Source organism: Podarcis vaucheri (assembly GCF_965113315.1).
Source record: "Podarcis vaucheri genome assembly, chromosome: Z".
Classification (NCBI taxonomy): domain Eukaryota; kingdom Metazoa; phylum Chordata; class Lepidosauria; order Squamata; family Lacertidae; genus Podarcis; species Podarcis vaucheri.
The window spans coordinates 3,776,827-3,802,197 of NC_138758.1; the positions used below are offsets into that span (position 1 = coordinate 3,776,827).

Sequence of the window (25,371 nt, forward strand, 5' to 3'; positions counted from 1 at the left end):
CAGACATCCTGATAATTGCAAAGTTCTGGTTGTAAGCTTCCTTTGAGGTCCTGTTGCAGTTTTAGCTCCTTGTCCAAAGAAGAGGCCGAGGAGCACCCCTATACAAATCCAGAGTGGAGTCCCTGAGTCATTTAGGACTATGTTAACTTGTTCATGAGTGGGGGAAAGGAAGCTGTGTTGGGTGTGTGTGGAAATATTGTGGAGAAAACATGGTCACCTGACAGTAATTTTGTTGAAAGGGTACTCCTAGCAAAACAGAAAGCACACAAAATTGCCCAAAGGTGCAAAAAGCCTGCAGTGAACATGGCAATATTTTCCTAAGAACAAGGATAGCTGCCAGAACCATAAAACGGATAGGATCTCTTAAGGCATCTCTAGAGAATTACGGATTTCAAAAAGAACACTAAAGAAAATCACAGGGTGTACTAATAAAATTATGAATGCAGTCAAGGTGATAAACTGGGGCAGTAAGTACAGAGATGGCTAATGGAATTCACAGGAGTAAGGGGAATAATGTTGAATTATTACACCCATTTTCACTCTTTCTGGTTTCCTGCTCTGGAGAAGCCAGAGCTCCGAGGAAAACATAAACAACAACCTTGACATGCAAGGTAATCAGACTCAAAGTATTTTGGTGACACCTAATGAACTGTAAACATGGGTGCACCAGATTAGGGATGGATAGTTTGACCTGACCGTGGCACAATTTAACAATCAGCAAATGCTGAATTTCTCCTGTTGTGGCAAAATCCTCAGTCCCCAACATGTCATCAGGCTGCAACTTTGAATCCTCAAAGGTTTTGTTAAATGAATTCTCCAGCCCTTATTTATGACTGAAAGGCCCATTGGCGCCATTGATGTCTGGGCATGTAGCACATATTACACAGGGGCTGCAAAACCTCAAGCCCAGGGGTCAACTGTGGCCCTCCAGGTCTCTCTGTCTAGCCCTCAGTATGCTCACCAGGCCACACCCCTCACGGGTGCTGCTTCACACCAAAGTGTTGGTTGGAATTTGTCCTTAATTCTGATAATGTCCTGTCTCAGGATGGGGGATAAAGAGTGGTGTGGGGTGTGTGCGGAAACTAGCCTATGGCACAATGATTAAAACTGCATTAGTTGTTCCACCCACTTTTCCTTCTGGCCCCAAGCACCACTGCCAAGCAGAAAAAGTTCCCCCCACTGTTGTGTTACACTTTGCTGACCACAAGTCTCAGAAAGATAGAGCACATGCTTCATGTGCAGAAAGATACATGTTCCAATCCATGGCATCTCCAGGGATGGGGAGCAGATCTTAGGCACCAGGTCTGGAAGAGGAAATTCTACCTTGCCTCTGTGTTCAGGACCTTGGAGAGCAGCTCCAGCCTGTCTTGATATGATTGATATGGTGTGATTTCACATAAGGTATATTCTTGCATTTGGGGAAGAAGTATAGCTCAGGAACAGTGCCTGTTTGGCATGTAGGAGAACCTGGAGTTCAATCCCTTGGTTTCTCCAGTTTAAAAGGCATTTCAGGGAAGTTGTGGGGTGGAGCGGCGGCAAGGAACAATCACCACAATACATTTTAAAAGGTGCTCCCAAGAGACGACCAGAGTGAGATCATGGAAGCATAAAGAACCATTCCAAGACATCTGTGAAGTAATTAATGACGCCTGTTAGTGGGTGTTTAGCAATTGCCTCTGTGCCCACCAGGAGCAAAGAGTTTATCTTACCCTTCCAAAACAGCCTTTTAATTTTTTTTTAAAAAAATACAGTACTGTAAAGGCATTCATTGCTACCAATTCACTGTATAAATTTAAAATGATAAAAAGAGAATGGACGGTATATTTCCATTTCCTATAGACACAGCGCTTCCTATCAGATCAAATACTCTCAATAAAGTACTGAAATCTTTGGCATTCAGATGGGATTTGGCACCGAGCGTCTATTAATTAACCAGAGAGATGATAACAAGGTTTACATAATGGGTTCTCTCAGTCTTGGAGGCTGGCAGGGAGGCCCCCACAAAAGCTGAGCAGATTTCAGCCCCCAGGTGTTTGGCAAGCGAGATTCTCAGCTTCACTCTTCACAGATTCACAGGCACTTACTGTGTCTGGCTTAGTAACAGACCCTCTAAATCTTCCAAGGTTGACATACTGATAACAAATTCCCGTAATCGCATCAAAAATGTTCTGAGCTGTTTTTACAAAGAGGAAATTCTAGTCACACACACACACACACACACACACACACACACTTAGCTTTCAGGTAACTATGGCTATGTCAAGTCATCTTCCATTCCCTTACTAATTCCTGTCAGTAGCTGCCATTTGCTCAGCTGCGTGGTGGAATCCCAGGGTATGGTAACCATGGAAATTGGACTTCAGGAAAACCAAGCTGGATTGGCCAGCCTCACTCCTTACAACTCCATCACCAATGGACACTTTCTGGGATTCTCAAAGACACTGAACATATCTCTGCTTTCACCTATGTGCCCACAGCCAATTTTCCACACCCCTAAAAGTAGCTCCAGTCATGTGTCCCAAGGGCAAAGCACACCTGATTCAAGGAAGAGGGCTGTAGCTCAGTGGCAGACTACCTGCCTTGCATGCAGATTCATTCCCCACCATCTCCAGGTCAGCCTGGGAGAGACCCCTGAGTGAAAACTTGGAGAGCCAATGACAGTCAGTGTAGATGAAGATGGACCAATGTTCTGATTGAGTGTAAGCCTGCTTCCTATATTCTCAGAACGTCCCCTTAAAGAACCTCTAATTACAAGGCTAGGAAAAAGCTTGGACTGAGACCATGAAGAGTTGCTGGCAGCCAGAATGTTAAGGAAGATGGAGCAAGGGTGCAACTCACTGGAAGGCAGCTTATGCTATACATAAATATCCAAGAAGGACCCAGAGCTCAGTGGCAGAGCAGATGTTTTGCATGCAGCTGTGCTAATCTTCTGTCCCTTTCATCTAGGGCTGGTGGAAAGATCATTCTTTATCAGAGACAGGACTGGCAAACCATTTGTTCTCCAGTTGTTGCTGGACTAAAATTCCCAATTTCCCTGGCCACTGTCTGCAATGGCTAGGATTGATGGGAGTTGGAGTCCAACAACATCTGGAGTACCACAAGTTCCATAACTTAAAGTTCCAGCTTTAGACCTTGGAAAGTAAACAGTTATTAGTGCCTGAAGAGGTGGTTCATGAAAACATCAGGCTAAGCACTAAGTATAATGGCCAACCAGGTGGGAAGCTCACAAGCAGGACCTAAGCCCTATAAAAACATAGGAAGCTATGCTATGCAAAGTCAGATAATGAGAAGAAGCTTACAATAAAGCAGACAAAATATCATTACAATCGCAAAGTGTACATTTCAGCAAGGCTTACAAAGAACCATAAAGCATAAAAATAGTTTTTATTGTATTGAAGGATACTAGAAGCAGCTGACAATAGGCAGGCTTCCAGATAAGGTCCTGTTTTGAATGTCTTCCTCAGGTGATAACACATCAAAAGCCCTAACTGTGTTCATCTCTCCCAATAAGTGGAAGGGTTCGAAATTAAAGGCTGGTGTCAGTATTAACTAATTTGACTGTCAGTGGCTCTCCAGAATTCAGCCCTACCTGCAGGTGCTGGAGATGTTCTGCATGCAAAGAAGATGGTCTGCCACTGAGTCATGACTCTTCCTCAAGTGGCATATTCCAACCAACCCAACAAAGTAGCAGGGACTTTCAGGCACTGAAGCTCAGGGGAAGGTGTATAACAATGGCAAGTAGTCACATGCAAATAATCTGATGTCAGGTGAAATAAAGTTGTCTGTTGCTATCCTAGGACTGAAACCCAAGCTCTTGAAGCCAGGCCTGCAAGAATGTTCTACCTCAACCGTCAAAAGATAGCATGCCTGTGATTACTAGTTCCTAGGGATCACACGCAGGGAGCACTAGGGCATTTGTTTGGAAACTTTGCAAACAGAGTGCTGGGTTATATGTGCCTTTGGCCTGATCCAGGAGCCAGGCTCTTATCATGTTCTTAGAACCTGGAGGATGCAGGGGTCTTCATCCAATTCATCTGAATGGCAGAAGATGTTTGAAGTCATGCCCCTTCTAAGACGGTTTTTTAGCCTGTCCTTTTGCTTTTGGGTTGCCCCTTGAAGCCTATGGGTTCACAGTGTCCAGTCACAGCCACAAACAGGGAAAGCAAGAACTGGCTCAAGGCTTTCTCTAACTATTGCAATGAGAGGGAGTTCGGAATGCCAGTGTGCTAAAAAGTCTGTCCCAGAGAGATTGGAAATCCGTTTGCTAGTTGAAAGTGGTTGGTGCTCCACACAACCTTTTATACCTTGCCAATCAGAAAGTGTTCCTTGTCTGCCCTGCTTGCATTGGGATGGTTTGCCTGCCCTGAAAGCAGCACTTAAAGGAAGCTTGCTACATGGATCTTCTTCATGCAAGATGCTACAAGCAAGATGCTGATGTTGAAACTCCCCATGACAGGAGAATCAAGGTAATCTGCAGATGAGCCTTGACATTTTCAGGGCCACATTAGCAACAAGGCCTGTATTTTAATGGGTCATGGTCAGTTTTTTCTCTCTCTTCTGAGCTTTCTTTTATACCAGCAGTGGGAGAACCTCAGGCCTGGGACCCTCTAGTACTTTCTATTTGGCAACCAGAACCCAGCTTCTGGGCCTGCCCACCAGAGGCATTCTCACGTGGGAATGCAACTCCACTGGTATATAATTATACCAGTAGGCTGTTTTCCCCTGGTGCTGCTGTGCTCATTCTGTTGTTTCCAGTGTGTGTGTGTGTGTGTGTGTGTGTGTGTGTTCCACTGCAATTGCTTTGCAGTTTTTCTAGTTTCTGTTTTTCTGTTTTGTTTCGGTACCAAATTCTTGCCATGTCTTCTTGAAAAGTTGCATGATGAGGCCAAGAACACTTGCAAATGAATTAAGGCGACAGTGACAGCCCTAAATAGTAAATGAGCATCATAACAGTCATGGTGGCCCAGAACAGAGGTCCATCTAATGCTAGTATCCACTGTCCCCACAAGCAAGACTAGCCACGATGGCTATGTCTCCATGGTCAGAGGCAGAAAGGCTTCTGAATACCATTTGCTGGAAACCGCAGGAGAAAAGTGCTCTTGTGCTCAGGTCCTGCTTTCAGGCTTTCCACTGAGGAATCTGAGCAGCCACTAGGAGAACAAGATTCTGGGCTAGATGGACCAGTGGAGGCTCTTCTTATGTTCGAAAGATGTGAAGGCAACAGCTTTCCCCATTCCTTAGCTCCAGAGCCTGCAATATAGGAAGAGTCCAAGTGGTCCGTTTCCACTGCATGTCAGTTTCACATGTGTTTACTCAAAAGCCTTTCTGCATTAATCTGCTATTATTATTCTTTTAAAAATCCACCCTTTTTAAGAACAAGCAATCAGAAGTACACATAGGACTCCAAAACTGGCCTCACCATGGTTTTGCATTAACAGCATCCTATGTGTTGGCTTACAGGTCCCATGAGGTATGAAGTCATTACACGGCCGCAGCAGCAGACAGTGAGGAAACATATATTTTGAGCGTCATTCACAAGCCAATCTGCACCACGAACCAATAACTGAATTAGTAGCTGCCCTTTCCCCACCAAAGCAGCCACCTCAGCACATCAAGGCTAGGTCAGCTATCCCAAGTCATCACAGGCTGCCTAATTCCTACTTGCAAGGGGTGGGGGTGGGATCTAAAGTTAGATGATGAAATTAATGGGCAAGAATAACTTAGACCCATTAATTTCAACAGGTCTACACTGTATACAACCTTTAATATCCCACATACCAGGGTGTTTGCTAAGGTTAACTGACAAGACTAAATGTGAATATGAGATACAAACCCTCTGCTGCTAAAATCCAAAGTAAGAACTAGCATTCATTCAGATAGTTTGCCACCTGCTCACTAAAGAAATTGATTGGTCCCCTCTGGGAAGATGCTCAGTGAAGAGTCTTTAAAGATTAAGCAGAAAACTGTCTCATAAGATGTTATGTATTTTTGTAAGCCCTTGAATTTTCTTAAACAAAACAAAACAACAACAAAAAACTACAGTAAAAGAACACACGAAAGCCCCTTTTGACCTCTGAGTGATCATACAGACAGCAACTAGCTTTAAAGAGAACTGTAGCAATCCTGCCTCCTCAGATCTTTGAAATTGAAACAGCAAAATTCTTAAAGTGCATTACGTTCTTGCTATCATTGAGACTTTAGGCTCCTTTAGTTTATACTTTACATAGCAAGGAATTGTCTGTAAGTTTTAATCTTGAGGGAAATCTATTCCAGATAGAGAAGTTGGATATACATTTTGAAAATAAATAAATAACCCTGGAGCTGTGCTGCACTGAATGACTTAGTGGGATAGCTGAAAGATTGGGGGGGGGGGAGTTCCACAGGAGCAACCAATCGAATGCAATCATTTTGTGAATTGCCTTTCTAACAAGACTAATTCCTTTGCTCCAGTTTGATGGATTTCAACCATTACGAGATCCGTTGAAGACCAGAGGACCATGCGGAAGAAGGAGAGGAGGTGGGGAGAGCTTGATAACACCATTCACTGCTTGCCATTCTGAGAGAGTCTTTGCTTCTTCGTGTTAAGCAGATTATTACAGAAAGAAAGCCTAATGGCTCTGGTGCCTCGTCTTAACTCATCATGCCACAGTGGATTTAGCTTTCCCAGTGCCTGGGAAGTGTGAAATGAAAGCATTAGGCAGTGAGTTTATTTATATTGCTTTGTCTTGAGTCAAGACAGCTAGGCCTCCAGCAGCCCACCTGAAGGCTATTGTAATATTACAAGCAGAGCAAAAAAAGTCGCAAAACTATCTTGAGCAGAAATGCATCTTTAATATATGCCAGTGGAAATTTCTCCCCAGCTCCAATATCACTTCCAAAGCCCAGAGCTTCTTCAAAATGGAACTCCTTAAAGTTGACAAATGAGCTGGATGGAACTTGTCATACTGGAAATAATGCACAATGCACTAGGATAAGCAAGATTTTCATACAGTGGTACCTCGGGTTACACACGCTTCACATTACATACGCTTCAGGTTACAGACTCAGGCCAGGTTACAGGCTAACCCAGAAATAGTACCTTGGGTTAAGAACTTTGCTTCAGGATGAGAACAGAAATTGTGCTCCGGCAGTGCAGCAGCAGCAGGAGACCCCATTAGCTAAAGTGGTGCTTCAGGTTAAGAACAGCTTCAGGTTAAGAACGGACCTCCGGAACGAATTAAGTACTTAACCCGAGGTACCACTGTACTTGCAAATCACCTATGAACTTCTGAAAGTTCTGAATAAAAAGTGAGGGGTGGCGGTAGAACATTTCTATTCAGCAGAATTTGAAGAAGTTCTGGCATTCATATGCCACAAATAAGATATAGATGAAAAAGCAAAGGAAGGAGAAGGCTGCCAAGGCAACTTGCTGTACAAAATGGGAGAGTGCAAAATGTAGCTAAGGGAGGTGAAATGTGGGTTCAAATTGGGTGATGAAAAGAATACATATAAGAATGCAGTATCAAGGGCATGAGTAATAGTTCAAGAATGGGTTGGGTCTTAAACCAGGCTCCCAGACATCAAACTCTAGATGCCTTATCTCCTGAGCCACCAATGTTCGGTACCTCCAGGGCACCACCTGTCTGTCAGAACATTCCATCAGCTAACATACACACTCAGGGCCAATCCCTTTCTCCCAGGCTCTGAGCTTGCTCCTCCAACTTATTTTTGATATGAGGAATCTTGACCTCTGTGTGGTATTGACTATGTACCTACCTTTGGCCCCTTGATCCACATTTGTTGCCTGAAATGCCTGGACCATACTTCTCCCTGTGCTCTGCTTGGTCAACAGCTAGCTTCTCTCGGTCATGGAGCCTAACACACTGAAACCTGACCTTTGCCAAAGTCTGGTTGTCCCTTCAGTCTGTACAAAAGTATTTCTTGTTCCTCTATCTTCTTCCTATACCTGGGAGCAGAATGGCTTGTGGGCTTCCTATTGGAACATCTGGTTGGCCACTGTGAGAACAGGATACTCTCTAACCAGGGCATTATATGAAGTGGTCACCATGGCTGTCAGTCACCCTGCCTCACACCAATGGCTGATGAGGAGACACACTGTACAGTGAGGACATAAGATCCCTGGTTGATCATGCCAGTGGCCCATCTAGTCTATCATCCTTCTCTCACAGTGGCCAACCATATGCTTATGGGAAGTCCACAACCAGGACCACGAATCCCAGTATCATTTAACAACCAACCCCTCTTCACAGGGAACTCTGGGTATCATGGCCCCTTTTTCTTACATTCTGACGGTTCCCTCCTTTCTAAACAGCAGTTCATGAGGGTCATGCGAAAAGCAATTGCCGCCATTGGGCTTCCCCAAGAGGAGTACGCTGCGCACTCCTTTCGCATCGGGGCGGCAACCACCGCCGCCCATATGGGTTTACCGGCTGAACGAATTATGGACATGGGGCGTTGGAAATCTAACGCATACCGGGGTTATATCCGGAAGCCCTTCTAAATTCCCCTCACTTCCCCCCCCCCGGCATTCCTCCTGATCCGGTTCTCTGATTCTCTCATTTCAGGTACTGATGTGGTTCGACTGTGGGTTATCGGCCACAGCATCGTATATTGGGCAAAACGGCGCGCAGATCACAGGGGCTGGGATACTGAGCTACGACTACCCAGCAGGGTCAAAGTGTCATGGATCACTAGGAGGGGTATCCGTTGGGAAGAGTTTTTCCCAGCTGTATCCAGGAAAATCGCTGCCGAGGGCCCACCCAGTGCCCTGGTCATCCAGCTGGGCGAGAACAACCTGCCTTATAGAAAAGGGGTGGACTTGATGTGGAACATTATCAATGACTTGGAATTGTTGAGGGCATCCCATGAAAACATTGCAATAATTTGGTCATCTTTGCTGGAAAGGCGATGTTGGCGGGACGCGGAGAAACCCGTGGCCGTGAATAAGGCAAGGAGGATTGTGGAGCGCGCGGTGGCACGTAGAGTGGCCGCGTTGGGCGGACGGGTCATCCAGCACCCATGCATACGGTTTGACAAGGAAATGCTTTATCGCGGGGATGGCGTGCATCTATCTGATGCTGGCAATGATATTTGGTTGGCAGATATTTTTCAAGGTGTTAGGGATTGGTTACAGGTTTGAGGGTATTGGCGGCGAGCCGGCTTACGGCTCGGGTGGCGGTAGGCATTGGCCGGGGTATTGTTATGCAAATGAGGTTGGGGGGGAGGAACGCCATCACCTCCCCCAATGCTTCAAGGGTAGTTCGTTAAAGGACTCTGAGGGGCGACGCCTCGTCCGAAACCTACGGAGGCTAGGGCCTAAAGCACGCCCCCGAGCGGTAACCCCTCGGGGAGCGCCTAGGGCTATGCATCTCGGGTGGCTCCCCCTGTTGGTGTTTAACCCTTCCCGGTTAGACCGGATAGTCGGTTAGGGGCCAATGCCTAAAGCCAATACCCTTCTTACCTGTAATCAATAAAGTTGTGGCCATTTACGCCCATTAACCTAAATTTCTGTGTCCGTTGTCTTTATTTATTCCACCTGTGGGGGGGAGGGAATAGCCACGCAATGCCCATTCCGAACTTCAGGAGGAGGGGGGTTGCGGGCTCACGACCCCGCCCACACTCACTCCCGCGAGGCTGGCGCCAGCCTCGCGGGAAGCAGGGATTCCCTTAATTTGCATCCCCTGCAGCGCCAGCCAATCGGCTGGCGGCAGGGGCGGGCCTTCCAGAGGCCACTTAAGGTCGGGGCAGCCCTCGGCTCGCCCCTTTTCTTCCTAGCAGCTGACGCGGTTTACCACCCACCTGCCCTTTAGGTTTTGCCACTGACCTTGCTATGGGCTTCGGCTGGTTGCCGCAAGGGGCCTGGTAGGAGTTTTTCCATTTGGCTAATTGGCTGGTTTTCGGAGCCACTTGGTTTTTTCGCCTACCTCGTAGCAAATCGTCACAACTCCCTCGGTTTTGGCGGCAGGCATTGGCCGGGGTATTGTTATGCAAATGAGGTTGGGGGGAGGAACGCCATCACCTCCCCCAATGCTTGAAGGGTAGTTCGTTAAAGGACTCCGAGGGGCGACGCCTCGTCTGAAACCTACGGAGGCTAGGGCCTAAAGCGCGCCCCCGAGCGGTAACCCCTCGGGGAGCGCCTAGGGATACGCATCTCGGGTGGCTCCCCCTGTTGGTGTTTAACCCTTCCCGGTTAGACCGGATAGTCGGTTAGGGGCCAATGCCTAAAGCCAATACCCTTCTTACCTGTAATCAATAAAGTTGTGGCCATTTACGCCCATTAACCTAAATTTCTGTGTCCGTTGTCTTTATTTATTCCACCTGTGGGGGGGGGGAGGGAATAGCCACGCAAATCACACTGGGTTTAGCATCCTCAACCTGACTCCTGCTGTGCAATATCCACAACAGATGTAAATACTAGCATGATGGATAACAGGTTACTGTTCCATTTTACCTCAGAACCACTCTTCAGTTCTTGCCTTTTTAATGATCAGCATCACTATTGGCATGTACATTCTATTCATTGATACCTTCTCTCTTTTTTTAATAGTAAGTGTAACGTTAATTGTTACAAAACTGGGATCAGGAGAAAGTGGTGAGCACTATGCCTCAGAAGCAGAGCCTCCCCCCACTCTAAGCGCACCTTCCAAATGTTGCGAGCTACAACTCCCCATCATCCCCAACCAGCATAGCCAATGGTTAGGGATAGTGGGACTCAAAAGTGAAAATATCTGGCTACTCTTATATCTAATCATCAGGCCCGCATTTTGTAAAACAGTGGATCCTTCTGCCAGCTAGGAGTGACAGCACTCCATTTGCCCCATGTGTACAATGAGAAGAGGACCTGGTTTCCAACCTTCCCTGTGCATTCTCACTATAAAGCTATTTTAAAAATATTTAGTTGGCTATTTATGTCCTGTTTGGCAGTTCTACCGCTAGAAGCAGCCAACACCAATGAAAAGGAAAGTACATCGACTAGAACTCTATAAAAACATCAGCCGTTAAACCAACACCACATTAAGAAGTCTCTAAAACCGACATGTACCAGGTAAATTGCAGCACTCAATAATGGTCTATAATCAGAACCTCATCAAAAGGTTATTCTGGGATTCCTACCAGACCTTCAAGAGATATTCAAGACTCATAGTTGTACCCCAGCTTTCCTTCAAGCAGCCCAGAGTGACATTTTATCATCCCACTGCAAACTTCCCAGGTTGTCATGGGCCAGGAGTCAGCTTCACCTGCTGAGCAGCAGCCTGAAGGAGCAGAAGGTGAAGTGACCCCCTCTGCTGATCAGCCTTCTTGCTCCTGATGAGAACCAGCTGGCTCCAGCTTTCTTAAGCATGGTTTTCAGCCTCAGTCAGTTGCTGGAAACAACATTAGTTGTTCCTGGCCGGACCTGCTACTTCTTGCTTCTCGTGACCTTGGACCCTTGCCTTTCTTGACACCCAGATCATCTATGTGAACTGCTGTTGCCCTGCTTCTGCGCTTCCCACTAGAGGCTCCTGTTGACCATGGTGAGAAGAGCATGCTGTACTAGAGGGATCCTTGGCCTAAGCCTTGCATACACCAGCAGAGATAACATCCCACACATTTTCCAGGACATTCTGCTGGCCATGCTCTCCTCAAAAAAGATCACTTTTGAACAACTGTTGCTGAGAAAACTGATCGTCACAAAAACAATGCAAGATAGACATCGCAGAGAGAAGAAGCTAAAATAGGAATAAGGCAGGAGATGCCTGATGGGAAAGCCTGCTACTTGTTCTTAACTCTCTGCTTCCCTTCCAACCCAGGCTCCCAAGTCTGCAGGCTGTTATTTGAAGATAACTACACTACTTACCAGGGACTCTCCAGTTGGCACAACTATTAAGTATGTTCCAGCTCTGAAAACTGAGCACGTGCCAACCACCTCCTCAATTCAAAGTCAGCCTCTCAACACTCACTGTCTCATTCCTGACCCATCAATAACTGGGAACAACCCAGAAAAGCCATTAATTTTAATTAAGTTTTGAAGTTTTTTTTAACCCTTTGAAGGTGTGTGTTTTTCAATCATTTCTGTCTTTTTGATTTGCAATTGAGAGGCAAAATGTTAAACTGGAACATGCTAGAAAATTGTTCTCGTGAAAACTCTTAAAAAACAAACAAACCTGTAATGCTAACAGTGAAACCCTGTATATACACCCATACATATAGAATCATAGAATCATAGAGTTGGAAGAGACCACAAGGGCCATCAAGTCCAACCCCCTGCCAAGCAGGAAACACCATCAGAGCACTCCTGACATATGGTTGTCAAGCCTCTGCTTAAAGACCTCCAAAGTAGGAGACTCCACCACACTCCTTGGCAGCAAATTCCACTGTCGAACAGCTCTTACTGTCAGGAAGTTCTTCCTAATGTTTAGGTGGAATCTTCTTTCTTGTAGTTTGGATCCATTGCTCCGTGTCCGCTTCTCTGGAGCAGCAGAAAACAACCTTTCTCCCTCCTCTATATGACATCCTTTTATATATTTGAACATGGCTATCATATCACCCCTTAACCTCCTCTTCTCCAGGCTAAACATGCCCAGCTCCCTTAGCCGTTCCTCATAAGGCATCGTTTCCAGGCCTTTGACCATTTTGGTTGCCCTCCTCTGGACACGTTCCAGTTTGTCAGTGTCCTTCCTGAACTGTGGTGCCCAGAACTGGACACAGTACTCCAGGTGAGGTCTGACCAGAGCAGAATACAGTGGCACTATTACTTCCCTTGATCTAGATGCTATACTCCTATTGATGCAGCCCAGAATTGCATTGGCTTTTTTAGCTGCCGCATCACACTGTTGGCTCATGTCAAATTTGTGGTCAACCAAGACTCCTAGATCCTTTTCACATGTACTGCTCTCAAGCCAGGTGTCCCCCATCTTGTATTTGTGCCTCTCATTTTTTTTGCCCAAGTGCAATACTTTACATTTCTCCCTGTTAAAGTTCATCTTGTTTGTTTTGGCCCAGTTCTCTAATCTGTCAAGGTCGTTTTGAAGTGTGATCCTGTCCTCTGGGGTGTTAGCCACCCCTCCCAGTTTGGTGCCATCTGCAAATTTGATCAGGATGCCCTTGAGTCCATCATCCAAGTTGTTGATAAAGATGTTGAATAAGACCGGGCCCAAGACATAACCCTGTGGCACCCCACTAGTCCCTCTTCTCCAGGATGAAGAGGAACCATTGATGAGCACCCTATATGTGCTGGCTATTTGTTTGAATTCCTCTTTGGTGGTTTCCCCCCTTTTCCATTTTTTGTACACATCCTTTTTTAATCTTAACTCAGTTAAAAGTTCTTTAGATAGCCACCCTGGCTTCTTTAGGCACCTTCCATGTTTCCGTCTCATTGGTATTGCCTGAAGTTGTGCTTTTACTATCTCCCTCTTAACAAACTCCCAGCCATCATGAACTCCCTTTCCTTTTAGTATTACTGTCCATGGGATCTCACCCAGCACTTCCCTAAGTTTTATGAAGTCGGCTTTCTTAAAGACAAGAAATTGAGTCCTAGTATGCTTGGCTGCTCCTTTCTGCTGTATAGTAAACTTCAGAAGAGCATGATCACTCGCGCCTATTGATCCTTCCACTTCTACCCCACTAACCAGGTCATCAACATTGGTTAGGACCAGATCTAAAATGGCTGTTCCTCTTGTTGCTTCTCCCACTTTCTGGACAATGAAGTTGTCTGCAAGGCCAGTGAGGAATCTGTTTGACCTTATGCTCTTGGCTGAGTTTGACATCCAACAAATATCCGGGTAATTGAAGTCCCCCATTACTACTATCTCCCTTCCTTTTGCATGCTTGGCCATCTGTTCCAGGAAGGCATCATCTATGTCCTCCGTTTAGCTTGGGGATCTATAGTAAACTCCCACAATGAGGTCTCTGTTATTCTTCTCTCCCTTAATTTTAACCCAAATGCTCTCACTTTGGCTTTGAGGTTCTAAATCTTGGATCTCTTCACAGGTATACACATCCCTGAGATATAACGCCAATCCTCCTCCTTTCTTGTCTGCTCTGTTTCTCTGAAAGAGATTGTATCCCTCCATTATTACATTCCAATCGTGGGACTTATCCCACCAGGTTTCAGTGATGCCTATTATGTCATATTTAGTTTGCTGTACCAAGAGCTCAAGCTTATCTTGTTTATTTCCCATGCTTTGCGCATTAGTGTACAGACATTGAAGTCCATTAATCATTCCCCCGTGTCTCTTATTTAAGGATTTTTTCCTCCCACCACTAGGTCTGCGTGCTGTTTGCTCCATTTGGTCTATGACATTTGGATGATCATCTTCATCAATTGATAGACTCCTACCTTCAGGAGCACTGTCTCCCTCCCCACCATTAGTCAGTTTAAAGCCCTCCTGATGAGGTTTCTGAGATTTTTGGCAAAAACATTCCTCCTAACCGTTGTGAGGTGCAGCCCATCGCTTGCCAGAAGTCCATCTTCAAGAAACTGCAGTTTGTGATCTAAGAATCCAAACCGTTCCTGTTTACACCATTTGCGAAGCCAGCTGTTCACTTCCACTATTTTTTCCTCTCTCCCTGGGCCACATCGTTCAACTGGGAGGACAGATGAGATGACAATTTGTGCATTTAATTGCTTCAATTTCCTGCCCAGAACCTCGTAGTCTCTTTTGATCTTCTGGAGGCTATTGCTTGCAGTGTCATTGGTTCCCACATGAACCAAGAGGAAGGGGTATTTGTCAGTGGGTTTTATGATTCCTTGCAGTCGTTCAGTTACATCTTGGGTCTTAGCCCCGGGGAGACAGCACACCTCCTGAGACATCTTGTTAGGCCCACAGATCACTGCTTCTGTTCCCCTCAGTAGGGAATTCCCTATCACCTCTACACGCCTCCTCTTAGGTTTGGTTGGGGTTCTTCCATGAGCTGTCCGTTCCAAGGTCGCCAGCACATTCCCTGAAGACTGACTTTGCTGATCGTCTTCATATACCTGATTGACTGTAATGAGGGAGAGATCCTCAAATGGAGTCTGTTCTTCTTCTTCCATGCTAGGGGAGAGAACTTCAAAGCGATTGTGTATTTCTAAACAATCAGAGCGAACCCTGGGCCTCCTACTTCTTTGAGTCACGTTTCTCCATATATCTGGCATCTGTGTTGGTGAACTAGCCTCCTTCTCAGGGGTGTCCCCTGTCTCCTCCTTGGTGGAGACGGTGTTCTCTGTTGCTTCCAAGAAGAGCTCCAGCTCTCTAATTCTTTGGAGCGTAGCTACACGTTCCTCCAGTTGCTGGACTTTGTCTTTTAAGAGGGCAATCAACATGCAATTGCTGCAGGTAAAGCTGCCTGCAACCTTTGGCAAGATGGCAAACATTGTGCAGGAACCACAGGCGACTGCAGCTGTTCCCTCACCCTCCATCTTGAAAACGTGTCGTTGGGGGTGGCTACAGTGGTCCTCCATCTTAAAAAGCGTGAAGACAGGACAAATACCCCCCCCAAAAAACCCTAGGTCTCCCCAACAAATGTTTGAGACTAGCTCCCCTAAATCTAAAAGATGGATCAAACTGCGCGCGCCGCCAGGCTGCCCTGCAAGCTCTGATAAGCTACTCCCACAGCTAATCACCTGACTCAACAGAAACCCTGCCCCCTCTGACCTTTGCACAGGGAGAGCAGCTAATCAGCCACAAGAAACACACACACCATATCATATACACTTATCAGACAAGTGCCATCTCTATTGTCTATCAAAGACCTTTTTTCAAAAAACCTTTAAAGGAGAGATTTTGTTTTTTATCCTAGTTGGTATCTATACTGAATTTGGAACTGGATTATTAGAGCTGATTTTTTAAAAGATCATTAATGACTTTGACATGTTGCCTTGGGAAGCAATTCATTTTTTTAAAAAATGCCTATACAGAAGTAAGCACTACTGAGCTAAACTGGACTCCCAGGTAAGTTTGTATACTAGGGATGGAGAACCTCGGGCCCTCCAGACATTGCTGAATCCCAGCCAGGCCAAAGGTCAGGATTAGGGATGCCAGAGAATTCTGTGAAAAATAGAAAAGCAGCACAAATTGTTACAGTTCTTGTTTTTGCCTGTGATCAGGAATGGAAATCAGTCAAGTGATGTATTCTTTCACATCACTGTGTTGTTGTTGTTGTTGTTTTAAGTTTGCAAACATTACATAACTACAGTAATTACTTTTCTTTTCTCTGAAATGAATGTTAGGTCCCATAAATAGTTGCATAGCTTACATAAATCACATTAAGTAGAAGACAGTTGGGTAACTATTGTAGCATTTGGTGGAAGCTGAACTGCAGAGGAACAGAAACAGCACTGATTGTGAGCAATACATGTTGGAATGGAAATTGCTGACTTCATGCATCCCTAATCAGAAGTGAAGGGAGCTGTAGTCCATCAACTTTGGGAGGCCAACAGATGCCTCACCTGTGTTGTGTAGGGTTAGGGAGCATGTGAATATGTTGGGGGAGATAAAAAGGGAACTACATTCTATTATTGTCTCTTCACATTCCAGAGCTGGGGTTCATAATAACACATTTGCTTGATGTAATTTTAGCTGCCCTTTTAAGCAGTGATAAAATATGCCAGGAGTTCTCCATGAATTTATGGTCTTCTGTTACCTTCGCCTTTCTCATAGTTACAGGCTTCTCACAGGAAAAAAAGAGGAACCTTTTTTAAAAAGAAGAATTTCTGACACATGCCAGTTTCAAGTTTCTTTTCACTTTCTGCATGGCAGATTTTGGCCGCTTGATGGCCAAAACTGAACAGCCAAAGAAAAATCTACCTTTGAAGATAATTAAAGAAATTCAACTGTGAAATGAAACTATCAGCGTGGTATCTTTTGACTGGAGCCAATAAAGCTGTCTCTCACTCCCTGCTGAATTTCAGCCTCAGATAGAAAAGCTCCAGACAAATATGATTGTCAGAAGGTTCTTTAAAAATCCCATGTAGATTTGGAATATTTGGGGATTTGCATAATTTCTAAGTTTGGTAAAAACAGCATTACTTATAAAAGCCAATTAAGGAAATGTTTTGGTTTCTTTAAAAATTGTGAAGTGCCTTTCAATGATTATGTTCACCTCTGCAAACAGAAACCCAGTGCTGTTGTCCTCATTTTACATATGGGCAAAGAGGATGGAGACTAATGAGTCCAGGGTGAAGCAGAGGATTGAACCCTAGTGTCACAGATGCAACTATTCATCCTAGCTTTGCTCAGTTTTGCAGTCAGTCAGCTTCCTGACACACTGTCTTGCTTAGTATTATCCTGCATGTCGACTACAGGAGATGCCTAGCTATGCCAGAAGGGGTTAACCTGGATCAACAAGATGCTGGACTAGACGGGCTTTTTGTATACAAACATGTTAAACTGGGAGAAATTCACACTGAGATGCTGAAGAATAGTCATGGGGAAGCTTTTTTTTTTTTTTAAAGGAAACTGATGAGGAAATGTGGAAAACAGGAAAGTGGAAAAATGAAAAGCCATCCATGGGTGTCTGAGATTTCTTTTGATATTGAAAGGTGGGGACCTCTAAACCTCTCCCTTTGGGGAAAGGTTAATGTCCTCAAAATGAATGTTGTACCAAAGCTTTTATATATTCTTAGATTATTACCAGTATATATCCCCAAATTATACTTCCAAAATATAAATCAACTATTTAGATCATGCCTGTGGGGTACAAAGCCACCAAAAATATCACTACATAAAATGCAACTTCCAACTAAGGAAGGTGGCTTTGGGCTCCCAAATCTGGAACTGTTTCACCAGGCCTACCTGCTGAGTAAGACTAATTGTTGGAGAGCAAGCAGGAGAGCAAGCAGGGCTACTCTTGAACATAGTTTCTTTGAACCTCTTGTAGGAATGTACTACACTCGGCTCCAGTTGTATGAAATATTCTATTATCCTTGAGACTATTCAAGCACCTATAAAAATTTGGATGAATATAAATAAAATAATAAGGATGACCCCCTATCACCATGAGAAATTAACAATATGGGCCAACCCAAAATTAAAAATTGGAAATCAAGTAATAATTTGGCAAAATTGGATAAAAAAGGTATTTTGACATTGAAATAATTAATTGATGAAAATTACAAATTTGTGGAATATAAGACTTTGCATGTAAAGTATGGATTAACCAGTGAAACACAATGACAATACATCCAATTGAAACATACGTTGGAAAGGCAGTTTGGCCCAGACACTATAGCAGCATCGGAAACACCCAGGCTGCTACAAGGTTTAATCTCTGCAACAAAAAACTCTACACGTGCACTATATAAAACCCTACTCAGCAGGACAAAATATGATTTAGAATATTATAGGCAAAAATGGAATGATAACAAATGATATATGGGAGTCAAGTATAAAATCAACAGAAATAGCCTCTATGGATCTAAGACTAAGACTTACTCAACAGAAAATAATATTCAGAGTCCACTAGACTCCAGCAAAACCATACCAGAAGATAATAATAATAATAATAATAATAATAATAATAATAATCATAATCATAATCATAATTTTATTTATACCCCGCCCTCCCCAGCCAAGGCCAGGCTAAGTGTGGCTAACAACAATAATAAAAACAAGTTGAATGAATACAACTTAAAAACAAGATTAAAATACAACATTAAAATATTGAAACATTAAAATATTAAAATGCAGCCTCATCACAGGAGAAAGGAAAAGGAAAAAAGAAGAAGAGGGGAATGGAATCAAATCGGCTCCAAGCCAAAGGCCAGGCGGAACAACTCTGTCTTATAGGCCCTGCGGAAAGAAATCAGATTCTGCAGAGCCCTGGTCTCATGAGGCAGAGCGTTCCACCCGGCCGGAGCCAGTGTTGAAAAGGCCCTGGCTCTGGTTGAGGCTAATCTAACTTCCTTAGGGCCCAGGACTACTAGAGTGTTGCTATATATGGACCTTAAGGTCCTCTGTGGGGCATACCTGGAGAGGCGGTCCCGTAGGTACGAGGGTCCTAGGCCATGGAGGGCTTTAAAGGTAAAAAGCAGCACCTTAAATCTGACCCTGTACTCCACCGGGAGCCAGTGCAGCTTGAAAAGCACTGGGTGAATATGCTCCCATGGCAGAGACCCCGTGAGGAGCCTCGCTGCAGCATTCTGCACCCGCTGGAGTTTCTGGGACAGCTTCAAGGGCAGCCCCGCGTAGAGCGAATTACAGTAGTCAAGCCTGGAGATGACCGTCGCATGGATCACTGTGGCCAAATCGGGGCAGGAAAGGTAAGGGACCAACTGCTTGATGCGGCGAAGGTAGAAAAATGTCGCCTTGGCTGTTGCTGTAACCTGCGCCTCCATGGAAAGGGAGGCGTCAAGGATTACACCAAACTCTTAACGGAAGGCAATGGCACTAATTGGGCCCCCGCAAGAGAAAGGAGTTGGTCCCTCATCCCCATGCCATCCAGACCCAGCCATAGGACCTCTGTCTTTGAAGGATTTAGTTTCAATCGGCTCCCACGAAACCATCCAGCCACAGCTTCCAAGCATCTGGTCAGTGTGTCCGGGGCCGAGTCAGTGTGGCCATCCATCAGCAGATAGAGCTGAAAATAGCAAGTGCAGACAACGGCTGGAGATGTGGGAGTAAAAATGAGAACTTAGTACATATGTTGATTAACTGCCCGATAAGATCATTTTGGTGCGAGGTGAGGATATTTATAGCAAGAGTAATAAAAAGAAATTGTTATTTAGGGAAACTGAATTTAATTCTAAATTATATTCCAGAAACGTGGGAGATTTCAAGGGGTCAAAAAAATGGATGTACTGTGCTGTACTAGAAGCAAAAAAACACACACCTTGTTTTGATGAATTGGAAGAGACGCAAAAAGATTCCATTGATCACATGGATTAACAATATGGACAGATTAGCTACATACAAACGAGTTGCATGTTGATGCAAAATAAGAATGGATAAATACAGTGGTACCTTGAGTTACAGACGCTTCAGGTTACAGACTCCACTAACCCAGAAATAGTACCTGGGTTAAGAACTTTGCTTCAGGATGAGAACAGAAATTGGGCAGCGGCGGCAGTGGGAGGCCCCATTAGCTATAGTGGTGCTTCAGGTTAAGATATGTTCCAGCTCATAATTATCAAGGTTTGGGGTAACCCACCATTTGGCTTTGGTTAGCGAGTCCCAATTTGCTGCTGTGCGGGCATTAAAATCGCCACCTATTATGGTCGGGGTGTTAGGAAACTTAACATAGCAAGAGAGCAAATGCTCTTCTAGCGAGCCCCATTTAGAGCCCAGTTCGGAGGAAGAACCCCTGGGTGGCAAGTAAACATTTGTAACTAGAAGTGAGATCTTTTCCCCCGCAATCAGCCCGGTAAGGGCGTAAGGAGGCAAGGCCTGTACTAGAGTAAGTTTAGAGTGTAGGTTGAGGGAGATGCCTATTATCAGGCCCCCTTTGGGGCGGCCTCCTTTCAGGGAGGGGCAGGCAGGGAGTTCTAGAAGCTCAAAGCCATTTAGGGCAATTCTCTCTACTTCCCACGATTCTTGGAACAAGATGATATGAAACAGGTTAATATACTCCAGGAATTCTGGGTCAAGTTTTTTCCCCCTCCAGCCCGCAATGTTCCAGCTGAGGACTGATAGGGGGGAGTTCCTGTTGTGCCCAATTCGCTGTCATTTCAGGGAGAGATGTGAGTCCTTTGGAGGCAGGGCAGACCCCACAAAAAAGTCAGTTATTTTACTTTGCATGGCAGGCACCTGCTGAAGGTACCTGGTCTTGAAGTTGGTAGTGACGTATTCTGACTGAGGCGACAAAACGGGTCTCCCGCTGGGTAACCCAAGGGCGGACACTTCAGTGGGAAACTCCACAGGATTTGCTGAGACTGCCCCACCGCGAGGGCTGAAGGTCGCCGATGAGACCATTTGATTTATATGTCCGGCCGGGTCTTCAATCAAATCCGGGCCATTTTTTGATGTGGGTGGAGCACTCCCATGACCTGATGCTGGTAAAGGTACAGGGGATGCTTGACGTACTGGTACAGTTCGTATGTCGGGTCTATGCCGCTCAGGGGAATAAGAGGACTCCAGTTCCGGCATTGATGGATCAGATGGTAAGGAATTGTTTTGGTGGAAGGAACTCTGAGCTACACTCCTCAGCGGGGGGCTCTTGGAGGGCGAGTCAAAATTTATCAAGAGTTGAGGTGAGAGGCCAACTTGTGGGGCAAGACCTGGGTCTGCCAAGCGTCGGTGGGGAAGAACAGTTTCAGATTAAGAACGGACCTCCAGAACGAATTAAGTTCTTAACCCAAGGTACCACTGTACAAAGAAATTTGGAACGAATATTTAAGCGATTGTTATGGGAGGTAGGGGGAGAAGAAGAAGAAGAGTTTGGATTTGATACCCCGCCTTTCACTCCCTTTAAGGAGTCTCAAAGCGGCTAACATTCTCCTTTCCCTTCTTCCCCCACAACAAACACTCTGTGAGGTGAGTGGGGCTGAGAGACGTCAAAGAAGTGTGACTGGCCCAAGGTCACCCAGCAGCTGCATGTGGAGGAGCGGGGAAGCGAACCCGGTTCCCCAGATTATGAGACTACCGCTCTTAACCACACCACCACACTGGCTCTCTCACTGGGAGGAGAGAGGTGGGAAAATATTGTGAAAAAGGTGTAGTCATAGGTATATCAGTGTATTCAAATCTGAATTGTCAAATTGTGTTATTATTGTTATTATGGTTTTTGTTGTATGTATCTTTTGTGGTTGCTGTTTGTATTGAAAAAAATGATTAAATAATTTTTTAAAAAAGCCATGGGAAGTTGAAATTGACAGATTTGCTTGTCCTTAGGGTCACACACTTCTGCTTCACAATGGACATGGTGTTGTGGGGATTCAACTGTGTGTCTCACACATTGACGCAACTGGAAACACATGAGAGCAAATTGTGGAACTCCTCTCATGTCTGGGGAACCTGAACTGTTAACTTTCAAAACTTCTGTTCTACACATGTCAGTTAACAGAGACAATCTTAAAAACCTGCAAGGTTGACAGCTGCCTTCGAAACAAAGAGAATCTTTTCATGAGCAATTCATATTTTACCCTCCTCTAAACCTACAAGGAGAGAGAGAGACTAATACACTATTTCACCAAATGCAGGCTTGGGAACTCTTAAAAGTGTGAGAAACAATTAAAAGCTCTTTTTATTGCTTACTATAAAATAATCGTAGTGCTTCGTCTCCTTGGTTACCTCAGCACAAAAATAAGGATGGAGAGATTTGGATGTTAGCAAGACTGAATCTAAGTTGCTCCTGCAAAGATGAGTGTTTTGAAGACACTAGGGGGCTGGGAGAATTAAAGATTTAGTTTCCTGCTCAATTTATAGATGGGCAAGCTGCCTGTGATGCAGGCTCTGGTCTTTAAAAAAACAAAAAACTTCCATGCTGGGGTTACTCACATTCTCCAACAAGAAATGCTGGAATCTGCTACTTGAATACATTTAGAACATCAAGCTAATTTGGTCATTTTGCATAATCCAACTCTGATGCTGAGAAGGAAGGGGTTTCTAGAAAAACAGCACTGGCCAAAACATTGGGCAAACCACAAAGGGTTGCCCTCCCCAACCAAGCAAGAAGGGGTGAATGAAAATCTACATCAGGAACAAGGGTGGGAAGAGATCCACAGCACCTTGTATTCGCCAAACTGCCTTCGTTGGAAGCCAAATCTGCTGCCCCTGTGTATCCTGCTACCGGAGGCGGCCTCCTCTCCTTGCCTCATGAGTAGGCTGGCCATGATGGCAAAAGTCATAGTTAGGCATAGGAGAAAAATCTGCTGAAGTTCACATTTGGAGGCAAATTCTCAAAACTCTGAAGCAATATGCAAAACAAAACTTGGTCAGCCTTCTAAAGTCAAACTTCTCTGAATTTTGCAGTGTGGTTCTCCAGCCAAGCAGAGTAGGGGGAAAATATTTCATGCTAGGTAAAGTGTGCATAAAGGTGCATATATTAGTGAAAATAACATGCAGATATGCATTATTTTGTGAAAAATGGGTTGCAAATATGTGTGGTGAAGAATGAACATTTTCAAAAAAGAATTCACAAACTGTTTTGGAAAGGGCGATTCAGTAGGTGAGCTCCCCATTAAATGGGGAACACAATCAGACTTTCCCCCCATCTCTAGTCTGGATGGCTACAGGTTTCCCATCCCCAAAATACAGCCATCATGACTAACACCCATTGAAAGTTGTTGTTGTTTTTGTTAATAATGATGATAATAAATATTATTTACATTTATATCGCACCTTTTCCCCCAAGGACCTCAAATATCTTTATATATTTTTATCCTGCCTTTTGCCCAAGGAGCCAGTGTGGTGTAGTGGTTAAGAGCGGTGGACTCGTAATCTGGTGAACCAGGTTCGCTTCCCCGCTCTTCCACATGCAGCTGCTGGGTGACCTTGGGCCAGTCACACTTCTTTGAAGTCTCTCAGCCCCACACACCTCACAGAGTGTTTGTGGTGGGGGAAGAAGGGAAAGGAGAAGAATTATCCAAACTCCTCCTCCTCCTCTTCTTCTTCTTCTTCTTCTTCTTCTTCTCCTTCATAATTTCCCCCACCCTCTCCATTTTATCCTCACATCAATCCTGCGAAGCAGGTTAGTCTGAGAGATATGACCGGCCTAAGGTCATCCAGTGAACCTCATGGTCAAGTAGGCATTTGAACCCAGATCTCCCATAGCCTTAGTCCAATACTGAAACCGCTATACTGCTCTGGCTCCAATACATGACTGTTAACACTAGACACCAGCCCACTGCTTACAAACAAACAAAAAAATATTTTGCCTTAGGAAGAGACACAGGAAGCTGAGTTATACTGAGTTCAACCACTGGACTATCTAGCTGTATTGTCTACACTGACTTGAAGTGGCTCTTTTCAAACTCTGCCTGGAGATTCCAGAGACTGAACCTGAGACTCTTGGCTTGCAAGGCAGGTGCTCTACCAGGGATCTTTTGTGAGGAGAGCATGGCCAGCAGAATGTCCATTGAGTTACAGCTCTCCCCTCTATAAAGACTTTGTAAACTCACAGCCCCTTCATTGAAGCCACCCTTTCTGCATTTTTCCAGTTCCAGCAAGGACAGCAACCAGTTTTATCCAATTTGCCTCATGCAGATAGTTGCGTTAACGGCCTTGGAGCGAAACCAAAACACACATGGGCTGACTTCACCTGCAGGCAATGGCGGCATCAGGACATGAGCTTGGGCTAGTCAGAAGGTGGCAACAGACCAGGCAATTAATGACAAACACTTAAGCAGACTTTCTGATAATGAACAGCATTTCTTGCATTAATGCTTCCAAGTTGCTTCTGCTCCAAGCAGTGGGCCTCTTTAATTATACTCAGCATATCACCGACTGAGCCAGATTCTCTCCACATGGTGGAAGTGACCCAGCCCTGGAAGCAGGATGTGGATGGGAAGGAGTCCCACTGTACTGCCGAGCTCCACTTTCTCCACTAAACAAATTTACCAGGCCATGCTCAGCACTAAGGCTTGGCTCTGGTTCAAGGAATGACTCTGCGTGCACGTCTGCCATGTTGAATGCAGACAAAATGCATAGCACTTAAGAACATTATAGGATCCTGTTGGATCAGGCCAAAGCCCTGTCTAGCCCAGCATCCTGTCCTCACAGTGCCCAACCAGATGTCTCTTCTGGGAAGCCCAAAAGCAGGACCAGCGCTCTCCCCACCAGTAACTCCCAGCGCCTGGTATTCAGAGGCAATCCTTAACTAGATGAACGGATGGTCTGACTCAGGTTAATGTTGTTTCCTATGTCTTAAACCAGACTTCTGCATGGGGGTATAGCAGCCCATAAGACAATCCCTGGTGGGCCACCTGTTCTCACAGTGGCCAATCAGATGCCTGTGGGAAACCTACAAGCAGGACCTGAGTGCAACAGCAATTCCGCCAGCTTGCAATTCACAGCTACTGGTTTTCAGAGGCACACAGCCCCCAACAGTGGAGGAAGAGCAGAGCTGTCACTGCATCCCTTCTCTTACTGCCATTGTATTCCAAAGCCAGTGCATCAGAAGTACATCAGAAGAGCCTGCTGGACCAGTGGCCCATTTAGACCACCATCCTGTTCTCACAGTTCTCATGACTGGTAGCTATTTATAGCCTTTTCCTCCATCAATTTGTTTAATATTCTTTTAAAGCCATGCAAGTTGGTGTCCACCACGGCTTCTCATGAGAGTGAATTCTATAGTTTAACTAGGTGCTGTGTGTGTAACACTTGAGAACTCCAGCTCCAATCTAGATTAGGACTCAGAATTAACCCATTAGTTTTTGAACTCCAGCGCCCCATGGACTGCTTATGGCAAACACCATCCTTAGGACCAAATAGCAGCTAAGTAGGATGGTGGGGGGAGAGGGCAATCTTTAGCAGAAAA

The 25,371-nt window shown here is 45.1% G+C and overlaps 1 protein-coding gene across 12 annotated transcripts in view; it reads right to left on the bottom strand.

The window, feature by feature from the left end:
* Positions 1-25,371, bottom strand: part of LOC309523559 (5-hydroxytryptamine receptor 2A-like) — a 266,095-nt gene that overhangs the window by 121,111 nt on the left and 119,613 nt on the right. The window contains exon 1 of one of the 12 annotated variants that reach the window (XM_082207463.1): positions 15,906-15,925. The exons of the other annotated variants lie outside the window; for them this stretch is intronic. The gene's annotated coding sequence lies outside the window, so the exon portion shown is untranslated. Of the gene's footprint in view, positions 1-15,905; positions 15,926-25,371 lie in introns of those variants that run through there. 12 annotated transcript variants of the gene reach the window in all.